The sequence below is a fragment of the Pseudopipra pipra genome, chromosome W, assembly GCF_036250125.1.
Source record: "Pseudopipra pipra isolate bDixPip1 chromosome W, bDixPip1.hap1, whole genome shotgun sequence".
Lineage (NCBI taxonomy): Eukaryota > Metazoa > Chordata > Aves > Passeriformes > Pipridae > Pseudopipra > Pseudopipra pipra.
The window spans coordinates 35,357,590-35,370,181 of NC_087580.1; the positions used below are offsets into that span (position 1 = coordinate 35,357,590).

A 12,592-nucleotide genomic window follows, 5' to 3' on the forward strand; every position below is an offset into this window, starting at 1 on the left:
CCGGCCTTTTCCGCAGGGCAGTGTCTGCCTGTGCTGCTGCAGCTCTGTGGAGAACTGATGCAGGAAGCTCCATCTCCTGGGGCCACCTGAGCCTGTGGGGAAGATGCCTCTTCCCTGCAAGCACCTCCTTTGAGCTCAGCATGGAAATATTACATACATGTTATCACATACAGAAGCCCGGAGGTTTTTTTGATGCCCAGTGTGCACAGGGCCTTGGGGAAGAGGGGAAAAGGGCTCCTTGTGCTCAGCAATACTTGCCCCACTGTGCAGCGTGCCAGCAAAAGTGGGCAGAAGCCCCTTGGCCTTTGGTGGCTCTGCTGGAGCCTCAACGCTTGCAGCAGAGTGGAGGGGCAGAGGCTGGAGCTGTGGGGAACCCTGAGCACCTTGTCCTTGGAGATGGCCACAAGCCCTCCCCCAACCAGGAAGCAGTGTCTGTGTCCTGCCTGTGTGTTGCTGGCTGGATTGCTCCGGGCTCCCAAGTGCCTCTGGAGCAGCTCCTCTGGAGCTCCTTCAGGGCGGCGCCTCTGCCGGGCAGGTTGGCGGGGCTGGGGGAGACCCGCAGGGGAGGGGGCACTGGGAGGCCTGGAAGGGGTGAGGTGCTGCAGAGGCCCTGATGGGACAAGGGAGAGGGAAGCCTTGAGGGGAATCTGGGAGTGGGTGGGTGGCAGAAGGCTGCGAGGGGACAGACTGAGTGCAAAGCCCCCAAACCATGGTCTGTTACTGTTTGCCTTACATCTTTAATAAGAGCATATGACAGACTCTCCCAGTAAGGGTCCTGGTCAGGCAAGACCAGGACTGGGAAATCTTTTAAGACTGCCGTGTCCCCTGCGAGTCTCGCCTCCCCCCGCACTGGCGCCCATTTGTCAGGCAAGTCAGGAGAGTGAAAGGTTAAATCTTTTTCCTTATCTGTGGGTTCTGGGTCCTCCTCGGAGTCATCTGACTGAGAAACTGGTGCTGTGGCAGCGGCACCACGGAAGCGAAGTCCACGCGAATGGGGCGTGGAGGAGGAGGCCTTTGTTTCTGGCCACGCTGCGGGCTGTGCGTTAGGTGGCTGCAGTGATGCTGTCAATGAAGGCAGCTCTGGAGGCGTGGAAGGCAACGCGGGAGACTGTGGTTGGGGCAGAGCATGGGGCAGGGGCGGCACACAAAATTTCAGCTCCTGCTGTGATAGTGGCTCAGAATCAGTTGCTGTTTCTACACGGTTGTCTGTGGAGCTGGAGTGAGCTTGCAAAGCTTCATAAACTGCTCTCCATGTTGTTAATAAAAAGGTTGCTATCTTATCCCCTAGCGTGGTGCTGTCCCAGAGTCTGGCACCGATATCATCCCAAACTCTCCAGTCATATACTGTCACTATTTAATGTGGGATTAGCTTTGGATGCTCACAAAAGGAGACATTCTAAATTTTCTTCCTGTACTGTTTTTTCATATTTTTTAAGGATTTCAGCAAAGGCTCATGAGACAGCTTTATGCTTTTTTGTTAAAGGGGTTCCCATTTCATTCTCAGCTGCTTCCCTTATCGTCCAGCATAAGGTAATTGAGAGCTCTCTTGTCGCTTCCTTTCAGCGCTTTTTCCTTCCTTGTGTTCAGCTGAGCTACACCACCGGAGAAACAGCTTAGTTTCTTTCATGTCCCAACATGGGGTGCCATTTGTGGTGTATTGAGGCACGGACTCAGGGGGGTGAAGCTGAGACAAGTTTATTGGAGTCGCAGCCCTCCTTTTATAACCCAACACCAACAGATAATCATATCTTATAAGTTAAAATCTGTGACCACAGCATTTGACTGGCTGCCAGCTGTCACGGCAGTTGAAATGGCGGTGGCAGTTGAAACAGGAGTTGAAATGGCGGTTTTAGGAGTTGCAGCTCACCCCTGTAATGAAGTGAGTTCTCTACAAAGGTACATTTTTTTCTAGGCCCTATTTCCCACAGTGCTGCCCTTTGCATGTTGATAAACAAAGCAGTGGCTTCTTCCCCTGGGGACTAAAAGTGTCACCTCCCCCAGACTGGGGCCTGGAATTCCAACCACATTCCTGACCTTGGGTTTCATAGTTACCCATCAGTTTGGGGGAGGGGAAAAGAAAAAAAGATGAAGGGATTAGAGCAGCAAGTAAACTGGGGCTAATTGTACTTTCATTTTCTCAAGGTGTTCTGGAGAAATAAATAAAAGTAGTACTATGGGGGAAAAAAAAAGCTCAAGCCAGGTATCAGTTTACTGATATTTATAAGGGAATACTGAATAAGAACATGCCTACAAACACACATCTCCACTAAGTTATCAAACTGTACAGTGCAAAATCTGACCACAAGGAGTCTGTACAAAACAGTGGAAATGGAATCAGAGAGGGGAAGGAAAAAATCGTCAGCAGTGCCTGTCCCAGTCCATGGGCATTACTGAGCAGCACCTACATTCCCATGGCTCTCTGGGCAGGTCATTTTTCCTGTGTGCCAAACAGCACATCTTGAAGCTTCTTCCCATTGAAATACTAGAGACATTTCAGGGCATCTGAACAGCCAGATTCTTAAAGTACAACTACCTCAAGGCAAGGGAAGAAGTGAGATTCAGTGGCACTTGGCAGAAGCTGCCCAGTGCCTTGTGTCAAATGGGTATTTACCAAAAGGAGCAACAAGCTCAAGCCATCAGGGAAAGAGCCAGATGATGAAAGGGTGTTAGCTGCTGAGAATTTCTTTGGGAAGAAGTAGACTGTTAACTTGAGATAGAAATTTGCAATATACCATGGAACCTTATTCAAAGTCCAGCTGCAAAATACCTTAGTGTTAAGAGTGTGAAATAAATCCTAAAGTGTCATCAACCATGTGATTCTCTCTTTATTCCCAATCACTGATTAAAGAAACATAACTCAGATGTGATCTCACTCTGTGCTCCAGTGACATTAACATTAGAACAATATTGTCACTGTCTCCTGGTCTCTTGTGCTTCTCACTGGAAGGCACTTGGTGCACCCCTGGATATCCTGCTAATGAGGTAAAAAACTAACCCTTCTAAAGTTCCAGATTTTCCTCACCTGTTTGGACACAGTGGGACAAACTGGACCAAGTTATGACTTGAAAGCCACCTGCTGGATTTAGCATTAATTACTCCTTGTTTTGATCGTAGAGGAAAAAAGCTCACACAACACAATCTCTGTGGACCCAACAGAGAAAACATCCTCAGGGTCTTCTTAGAGCACAAACCTGCAAACAGGGATGACAGGTCAGAGAATCACAGAATCATCAAGGTTGGAAGAGACCTTCCAGATCTTCTAGTCCAACTGTCAACCCAGCACCACCAGAATCACCCCTAAACCCCATCCCGAAGCGCTACATCCAGATGCCACCTGAATGCTTCCAGAGACTCCACCACCTCCCTGGGCTACTTGTTCCAATGCCTGAACACCCTGTCAGGGGAAAAATGGTTTTGAATATGTAATGTGAACCTTGCCCAAAGCAATTTAAGGCTGTTTCCTCTCTTCCTGTCACTAAAGGCTTTGCAGAAGAGACCGACCCCCACACCCACTAAAACCTCCTTTCAGGTCACTGCAGAGAGCAATGAGGTCCCCCCTGAGCCTCCCCTTCTCCACACTCAACAAGCCCAGTTCCCTCAGCCGTCCCTCAGCAGACATGTTTTCCAGAGCCTTCCCCAGCTCCGGTCCCTTCTCTGGACACGCTCCAGCCCCTCAAGGGCCTTTTGGCACTGAGGGGCCAGAACTGGACACAGCACTCCAGGTGGGGCCTCCCCAGTGCCCAGCACAGAGGGGCAATCAGTTCTCTGCTCCTGCTGGCCACACTCTTCTCCACAAAGGCCACGATGCCCTTGGCCTTCTTGCCCCCCTGGGCACCCTCAGCCTCATATCCAGCTGCTGTCAAGCAGCACCCCCAAGTCCCTTCCTGCTGAGCAGCTCTCCAGCCCCTCTGCCCCCAGCCTGGAGCGTTCCAGGGGGTTGTTGGGAGCCAAGGGCAGGGCCTGACACTTGGCCTTATTGATCCAGCCTGTCCAGTTCCCTCTGCAGAGCCTTCCTGCCCTCCAGCACATCCACACTCATACCCAACGTGGTGTTGTCCACGACTTTCCTGAGGGGGCACTCGATCCCCTGGCCCAGATCATCAAGAATGATATCAAACAGGAGCAGCCCCAACCCTGAGCACTTGGGAACCCCACTAGTGACCAGCCCCACCTGGATTTCCTTCCATTCCCCACCACTCCCTGGGCCATCAGTCACTTTGTCACCCAGCAAACAGTTCCCCAGGCAAGCCATGAGCAGCCAGTTTGTGCAGGAGATGCTGAGGGAGATGGTGCCAAAGGCCTTCTGGAATTCCACAGAGACACATCCCCAGCCTTTCCCTCAGCTGCTGAGCGGGTCCTTTGTCAGAGAAGGAGATGAGGTTGGTCAGGCAGGACCTGCCTTTCCCAACCCCACACTGGCTGGGCCTGATCCCCTGGTTGCCCTGCCCCTGCCATGGGATGGCACTGAGGAGGATCTGCTGCATGGACTTCCCTGGTCCTGAGGTCAATGGGACAAGCCAGGAGTTCCCCAGATGCTTCTTTTGGCCCTTCCTGTGCATGGGCATCCCATGTGCTTGTTGCCAGTCAGCTGGGACTTGTGCAGTTGTGCAGCACTGCTGGGGAATGAGTGAGAGTGGCTTGGCCAGCTCTTCCTCCAGCTCCCTCAGGACTCTTGGCTGCATCCCATGTGGGCCCAGGCACTTGGGGGGGTCTCACTGGCAGAGCAGGTCACTGACCACTTCCTCCTGCATTGTGGGGGCTTCACTCAGCTCCCCATCACCAGCTTCCAGCCAAAGCCTGCCTGCCAGGTGTCCAAGGGGTCAGTTCTGCTGCCCCCTCCTTCCTTCCCCCACAATGGAAAGCTCCCTCATTTTGGGTCCCTGTGCCCCAGATGGCTCCAACCACCACCTCACCCACCAGTCCCACAATCATGGAATGCTTTGGCTTGGGAGGGGCCTTCAAGAGCATCTCAACATTCTCACAGAAAAGAATTCCTTCCTACTATTTCCTCCAACCCTTCCCTTGATCTGTGTGAAGCCACTGCCCCTTGTCCTGTCACTCCAGGCCCTTGTCCAAACTCTCTTCATCTTTCTGGTTGGTTCCCTTCAGGCACTGGAAGGCCACAATTAGATCACCCCAGAGCCTTCTCTTCTCCAGCCTGAACAATCCCAGTTTTCTCAGCCCTGAGATATTTCTGAACCTCCCAGAATCCAGGGGCCATTGGGACCCTGCAGAACCTCCTGCATTCAAGTGCTCCTTGTGAATCTGCAGGCTCTCCTGGAACCCAAGGATTCCTGGAACACTGCAGAGCTCACAGAACCAAGGGGCCACTGTCCCACTGCAGCTCCTTCTGAAGCACAAGGGACCCTGGGACAATGGGAAATCTCCGAGAATCCAAAGGGCATTTGGGGACTGCAGGGCCTCATGGAACAAAAGGAACCTTTGGAGACTGTGGAAGCTCATGGAATTAAGGGGCCATTGTGACATGTGGGGTCTCCTTAAACCAAAAGAACCCTGAGAATTTTTATGGGAACAAGTTAAGGCAGCAGCAGCTGCATTCAGTTAATCAGGATGCAAAAGGAGTGTTTTGGCCTTGACTGGTGTTTTCCATCCAGAGAGTGCTGTTTGCCAAAGTGGAAACCACATGGAACGCTCTGCATGGTAGCCTGTGTTTTTCTCTGGTGGCTGAACACAGCCAGCACATGAGGGGAGGGGAATGTGTGGGATCAGGGCACTGCTTTGGGGCCATGCTGGGAATTCCAGTGGATTAAAAGACAAACTCCAGATTCTGTTTCCAAATGAACCCCAATGAAAGGGGGACGCTGGAAAGATGGGAGGACAAGTCCCGGAATGGAACTCTGTGTGTGCAGCCTCATTTTCTCCTTCAGCGCCCACAGGAGAGGGGGCAAAAAAGTGGTGGTTGGGACCCCAAAACTGTTCAGGGGGAAAATTGGAGATTGAGGGGACAATGGGAAAGTGGGAGGAACAGGGAGAAGGGTGGAAAAGGGGGGGTGGGCACAGGGGGGTTGGCAAAAGGGGGTGGCCCCCCTGAGCTCCCAACTTCCTCTGGGGTTCTGGAGGCTGCTGGATCCAATCTCAGCCTTGGATTATGAAAAGTTTCAGTTTAGAGAAATTAGAGACGTGTGACTGAACCACTTTTGTCCCCAAAGTTATAATGATGGCAAATCAAATCTATTGATTTATTTAGGGTTTCAAATGACCAGACAAAAAATCTTCATCAGAATTATTTACTGCACAATAGAAACACTAAAACTAACAGGAGTAAAGGATAAGATAGGACAGTGATCTACACTAAAGCAATTGTTGAAGCAATTCTACTGAAGCTGGCACCAAAGCAATAATTCTTAATTAGAGATGGATGGAATTCCCCCAGACCAATGTTCTTGGGGAGATCTCTGCTCTCAACCTCCAGCAGTGACCTTGGAGGGTCCCCAGGCAGGGCAGGAATCTCCACAACCCCCCCCCCCCAAGAAGGGTTCTGTTGGAAGAAGCTGCCCCTGGGAAAGGGGACTGGCCCTTTCTGGTCGAAAGGGATGGACTGACAGTCACTGGACTCCAGGGGTTGCCTCACCATCAGGGGCTTCTTTGAAGGTGGAAGCAAGGGCCAAGGCCCTTCCCGCAGTCAGGGCACTGGTAGGGCTTCTCTTACTGGTGGGTCCGTTGGTGTTTGGTCAAGGTAGAGCTGTGGGGGAAGCTCTTCCCACACTCCCCACACTTGTAGGGCCTCTCCCCGGTGTGGAAACGCTGGTGGGTGACAAGGCTGGAGTTCTGGTTAAAGCCTTTCCCGCAGTCAGAGCAGCGGAAGGGCCTCTCATCCGTGTGCGTCCGCTCATGCAGGAGGAGATTGGAGCTGGTCTGAAACCTCTTCCCACATTGCAAGCACTTGTAGGGCCGTTCTCCAGTGTGGATGTGCTGGTGGGTGTGGAGGTGGGAGCTATTCCTGAAACTTTTCCAACATTCCAAGCACTTGTAGGGTCGGTCCCCAGTGTGGATGCGCTGGTGGTTGCGGAGGCTGGAGCTGTGGTTGAAGCTCTTCCTACATTCCCCACATGTGTAGGGCCGTTTTCCAGTGTGGATGTGCTTGTGTTGGATCAAGCTGGAGTTGTTCCTGAAGCTCTTCCCACATTCCCTACATGGGTAGGGCCGTTCCCCAGTGTGGATGTGCTGGTGTGTGAGGAGGTGGGTGCTCTTCCTGAAGCTTTTCCCACATTCCAAGCACTTGAAGCACTTCTCCCTGATGGGAGGCTGATCAGAGACCACCAGCTCAGAGCTCCACCTCAAGCTCCGGCCACCTTCCCGGCACAGGCTGGCTCTTTCCTCCTCAGAGCACCCTGGGATGGCTTTGGAGCCCCTCCTGCGGGGGGATCTCCGGCCCTTTTCCTCCCCGCTGCCTTCCTGCGCCGTGGAGCCCTTCAAAACGGCCTCTCCCACCAGGGTCTCACGGGGGGATTTGTCCTCCGGGCTCTCCGTCCTCAGCTCGGGGCCTGGGGCAGGAAGCAAGAAGGACAGGGAGGGGATTTGCCTCCGGCCCACAGGGAAGGCCAAGGACATCCCCCCAACTCCGGCCCCGGCAGGACGGCGGCGCCAGCGGGGTTGTCCTGCAGCCGGGGCCATGCTCGGCTGACAGAGCCAGCACAACACCCGCCCAAAGGGACACTGACTTCCTCCTCACCTGCCTGGGGGGCCCAAGGCATCTTCCTCTTCCTCGCAGCCTCCTCCTCCATCCGCCCAAGCTTTGGGAAGGACAAATCCTGATGGGGGGGAAAACAAGAGCTGAGTGTGTTGGCTTGGGGGTTCCTCCTGCCCAAGTCCATCTCTAGAACTCACCGGGCATCCTGTGTCCATAAAAACCTCCAAAACACCAAGATTCAGCTCAGAAATCCCAAACAACATGATTCAGGTAAAAAACCTCTTAGAAATAGCGAGATGAACCTCCTCACAAACTACAAAAAGTTAAATTTAAGCGAAAAAATACACAAAATATGAAGATTCAACCCAAAAAAAGGTCTTTAACAGGGAGGATGAGGAGAGTGAGGTCACTTCATGAGCACTTCATTGAGTTGCAATATATTAATCAAAAGCTGTATTAATGTAGTATCACTTAAAACTCTCCAGGGTTGTGCCTTGAGGTTCTCTGGCCCCCTGCCAGTCCAGGGCTGTTTCTCCAAACCACCAAACCACGTGTGCCAAACGCCCTGGTTGGTCAGTGCCGGCTGGGGGAGCGGGCACTCGGTGAAGGGATGAGAAAACTGCACCCAGGGCTGGGCTGAAAGAGGTTTCAGCACCACTTCTGATGGCCCAGGGGCAGCATCTGGCTTCTCCCACACAGAGAGATGGCACTTGTTCCTCTGCAGGGAGTCAAGGGCAGGAGGGTGACTCCTGCTGCATGGATGGAATGGCAGAGGATCCCTTGGGTCCCCAGGCTGGATCAGCACTCGGGGATACAAACTGCCCTCGGGCTCAGGATGCAGCTGCCAGCACAGATTTCCCTGCAAAGTCTGCAGTGAGTCAAGCTCTGGAGAGCAGGTGTGCAGGGACCTAAGGGGATTATGGACAGGGGCCCAGCAGGGACAGACAGGGCCTGCAGGGGAAGGCACAGGGACAACTGGGACCCCCACACTGCCAGGACTGTCTCTGTTCCTCCTTGCAGGCTCCGTGGCCAGGCACAGTTTGTGTTCCTGGGTGCCCACCATCTCAGCACTTGGAGACGCTCAAATCAGCGCCCGCAGCTCTGCAGCAAAGCCCCAGCTCACCTGGCACACAGGGGATGGACACAGCACCTTCTCAGGGATGGGCATTCACAGCTTTGTCTCTTCCCCACCACGGGGCTCTCCTTCCTCAGCAGCACCTCCGCGCCACTTCTCAGCCTCACCTCAGGGCCTGGGCTCAACGACAGGAACCTGCAGGGAGGGGACATCATGGGCAAGCTCAGGGCTGCCTGCTTGCACTGGCCTCTGGGCTTCTTTCTCCTTCTACAACCAGCCCAGAACTCAGCCTGCTTTTCTAACACCACACATTTACAGACTAACCTTGGAGATAGATATGGACAGACATCTCTATCACCCTGGGGATAGAGCCTCAAGCATGTGCTGCCATAGGAATGGGAATCAGACAATCACAGAATCAGCTGGGTTGGAAAAGACCTCCGAGATCATCAAGTCCAACCCTGGATCCAACCCCGCCGTGCTTCCCAGACCATGGCACTGATGCCACATCCACTCTCACCTTCAACACCTCCAGGGACGCTGACTCCACCCCCTCCCTGCCCAGACCATTCCAAGGCCTGATTACTCTCTCAGCAAAAAATTCCTTCCTAATAAACCTCCCCTGGCACAGCTCAAGACCCAGCCCTCTTGTCCTACTGCTGCTTCCTGGCACAACAGCCCTACCCCCACCTGGCTCCAACCTCCTGGCAGGGACTTGCAGACAGTCAGGAGGTCTCCCCTGAGCCTCCTCTTCTCCAGCCTCAACACCCCCAGCTCCCTCAGCCTCTCCTCACACCACTTGTGCTCCACTCCCTTCCCCAGCCTCGCTGCTCTTCTCTGCTCCTGCTCCAGCCCCTCCAGGGCCTTCCTCAACTCAGGGGCCCAGAGCTGGACACAGCACTCCAGGGGTGGCCTCACCAGCGCTCACTCCAGCCCAACAATCACTTCCCTGCTCCTGCTGACACACTCTTCCTCACACAGGACACCAGCCATTGGCCCTCTTGGCCACCTGGCCACACTCTGCCTCCTCTTCAGCTTCCTGTCCATCCACACTCCCAGCTCCCTTTCTGCCTGGCTGCTCTCCAGACACTCTGGCCCCAGCCCGGGGGGCTGACGGGGCTTCTTGTGGCCAAAGGGCAGGACCCGGCCCTTGGCCTGCTGGAACCTCATCCCCTTGCAATCAGCCCATGGATCCAGCTGGGCCAGGTCCCTCTGCAGAGCCCTCCTGCCTTCCAGCACATCAACACACCCCCAGCTTGGTGTCACCTGCACATTTGCTGATGAAATGCCTGGTTCTGCAGGAGCTGCAGATGCTCAAGGGGCAGCAGGACCAAGTCAGGGGTCTGGGGGGAGTCTGGGGGGCTTTGGGGTCCAGGAGGGTCCTGGGGGAGCTGGGGAGGGGCTTTGGGGATTGGGCGTATAAACCAGGACAGACCTGGACAGACCAGCACAGACCAGGACCTCCTCACTGCTCCCCACATCTCTCCTGGAGCTGGGCCACATTGTCATGGGACACCTGAGCCCCCCCCAGTGCCTTCCCAGTACAGCCCAGTGCCCCCAGTACAGCCCACTGTGTTCCTGTCCCAGGGTGCCGGGTGATCCCTCCTTGGGGGGAAAGTTGGAAGGGATTTGAGGCGGGGCTGGGGGAGATTTCAGGGGATCTAGGGGGGGGGTTGGATAGGAATTTGGGGAGTTTTGGGGTGCTTTGGGTTCATTTAGGGGAGTTAAAAGGGGTCTTGGGAGGTCAAAGGGATCTGTACGGGGAGGGGATTAAAAGGAAAATGGGGGTTGGGAGACATTTGGGGAGGTTAATGATGTCTAGGGGGAAAGAGGAGGGGCAGCACCAAGAGCAGGTGAGTCCTGAGACCCCCCTGGGGTTTTCAAGATCCTCTTGGTGTCCCTAATTCCCCCCTTAAATCCCTGAGACCCCCTTGGTGTCTCCAATGTCCCCAGGGCCTCTCCATGGCCATAATTCCCCCAATTCCACTGTCCCCAAACCCCATCCCTGATGTCCCCAACCTTCCATCTCACCCCAGGAGCCCACCCTGGACCCTCTGACACCAAAAACATTCCCCCTCCCTGCCATGCTCACAGAAAGGCCAAGGGCACCTGGGGACACACTGGGGACAGTCAGGGGGCTTTGGGTGGCACTGGGTGTTTACTGGGGGATATGGGACACACTGCGGGGAACCAGGGGGCACTGGCAGGGACTGGGAGCGAACTGGGGCACACTGGGGGGGCACTGGCAGACAACTGGGGAGTTACTGGGGGATTATCAGGACACACAGGGGGGACACTGTGAGGTTACTGGGCCAAACTGGGGCCAACTGGGTGCTCAGTGGGATACATCGGGTGGTCACTGGGGGGTTACTGGGCTATATTGAGGGTCACTGGAAGGTTATTGGGATATACTGGGGGCACTGGGATCCCCTTACCCGGATGTAGTATATCTCCCCCCTCCGATTTTGGGGGGCATCCCTAGGACCTCTCCCCTGGGGGCTGAGGGACCCCTCGAACCCACTGCTGGGCTTTAGGGGACTCCACAAAATCCCCTCAAAACCCCTGAAATCCTCTCAGAAATCCACCCCAGGACCCACCGAAACGTCCTCAAAGACTCCCCAACTCCCATAAGAGACCTCACCACTCCTCGGACCCCCTAAACCCTCTCAGTGACCCGCAAAACACACCTGGGACCCCCCAAGCCCATTCAGGGATCCCCCCAGTCACTCTAAGGGAGACTCAAAGCCATCTGGAACCATCTAGAGACCACAAAAACTGCTGCAAACGTCTCTGCAAAACCCACCCAGGACCCCCAAACCCCCTCAGACATCCCCCAAGCCCACCTGTGACACCCCAATCTCCTCAGAAACCAAAACTCCCTCAGGGACTCCCAAACTCCTTCAGGGACCGTCAATCTCCCCCCCCCCCCGGGGCCCCTCAGGACACCGAACCCCCTCAGGGACCCCTCAAAATCTCCTCGGGAACCCCCAAACTCCTCTGCTAAGCCCTCCCGAGCCCTCCAGCCTTTCCACCCCCAGCCGCGCTCCCCGCAGCCCCCGAGGGGATCCCCAGACCCCGCTCCCCCCGCAGACCCCCCCAGCTCACACACCCAAGCGCAGCTTTTCCCGGGGCCGCCGCCCCCGAATCCCCCACGCGCCAAAGATGGCGCCCTTCGCGCGCTGCGGGTGGAGACACCCCCGCCGCAGCCAATCAGCGCGCGGCCACGCCCCCTGCCCGCCCTCCGCCCCGCCCCCGCCTGGCGCGGGGCACCCCGGGAGATTCCACAGTCAGTGCCCGGGAACAGCCCTGGCAGCGCAGCCCCCAAGGGCACACGATGGGCTGTGGGCTGGAGAGGACCCTCCTCAGCCTGGGCAGCAGGGCTGCAGGGGGGGATTCCCTGACCCTCCCCAGATGGGCCCTTCCTGCCCACCAGCTCCTGCTCCAAAGGGCTCCCACACACCCTGGGCCACTTGTCCCACTTGGGCACTGGAGCTGCCCCAGGGCATCTCTGGGCAGTGGCCAGCTCTGGGACTGCTCTGGCAAGTCATGGCCTGAAGCCATGAGTGTGGAATTTAGGAGACACTTGAAACCTCTGCAGAACAGAACTTTTGATAATTGCTGAAGGCTTCCTGGCCAGCATTGACAGACCTTTGATTTTATTTTTTTTTTAATCTCAACAATTTTTCTCCACTTGTTTTCATTGACAACACCTTCTATATAATATATTAAGCTGATTCTTTCATTGTCTACATGAATAGTTTTGTGCAGCTACTTATCAAAGTAAATATCCCATCAGTGATTCAGTTATGGAAACCTGGCTCAGAGGAAGTTCCTGATTTTTTTGGCACCTTTCATCTCTCTAATTT

At 55.0% G+C, this 12,592-nt stretch overlaps 1 long non-coding RNA gene across 1 annotated transcript in view; it reads left to right on the forward strand.

Annotated features, from left to right (window-relative positions):
- Window positions 1–12,592, forward strand: part of LOC135405703 (uncharacterized) — a 553,771-nt gene that overhangs the window by 517,611 nt on the left and 23,568 nt on the right. The window lies entirely within an intron of this gene.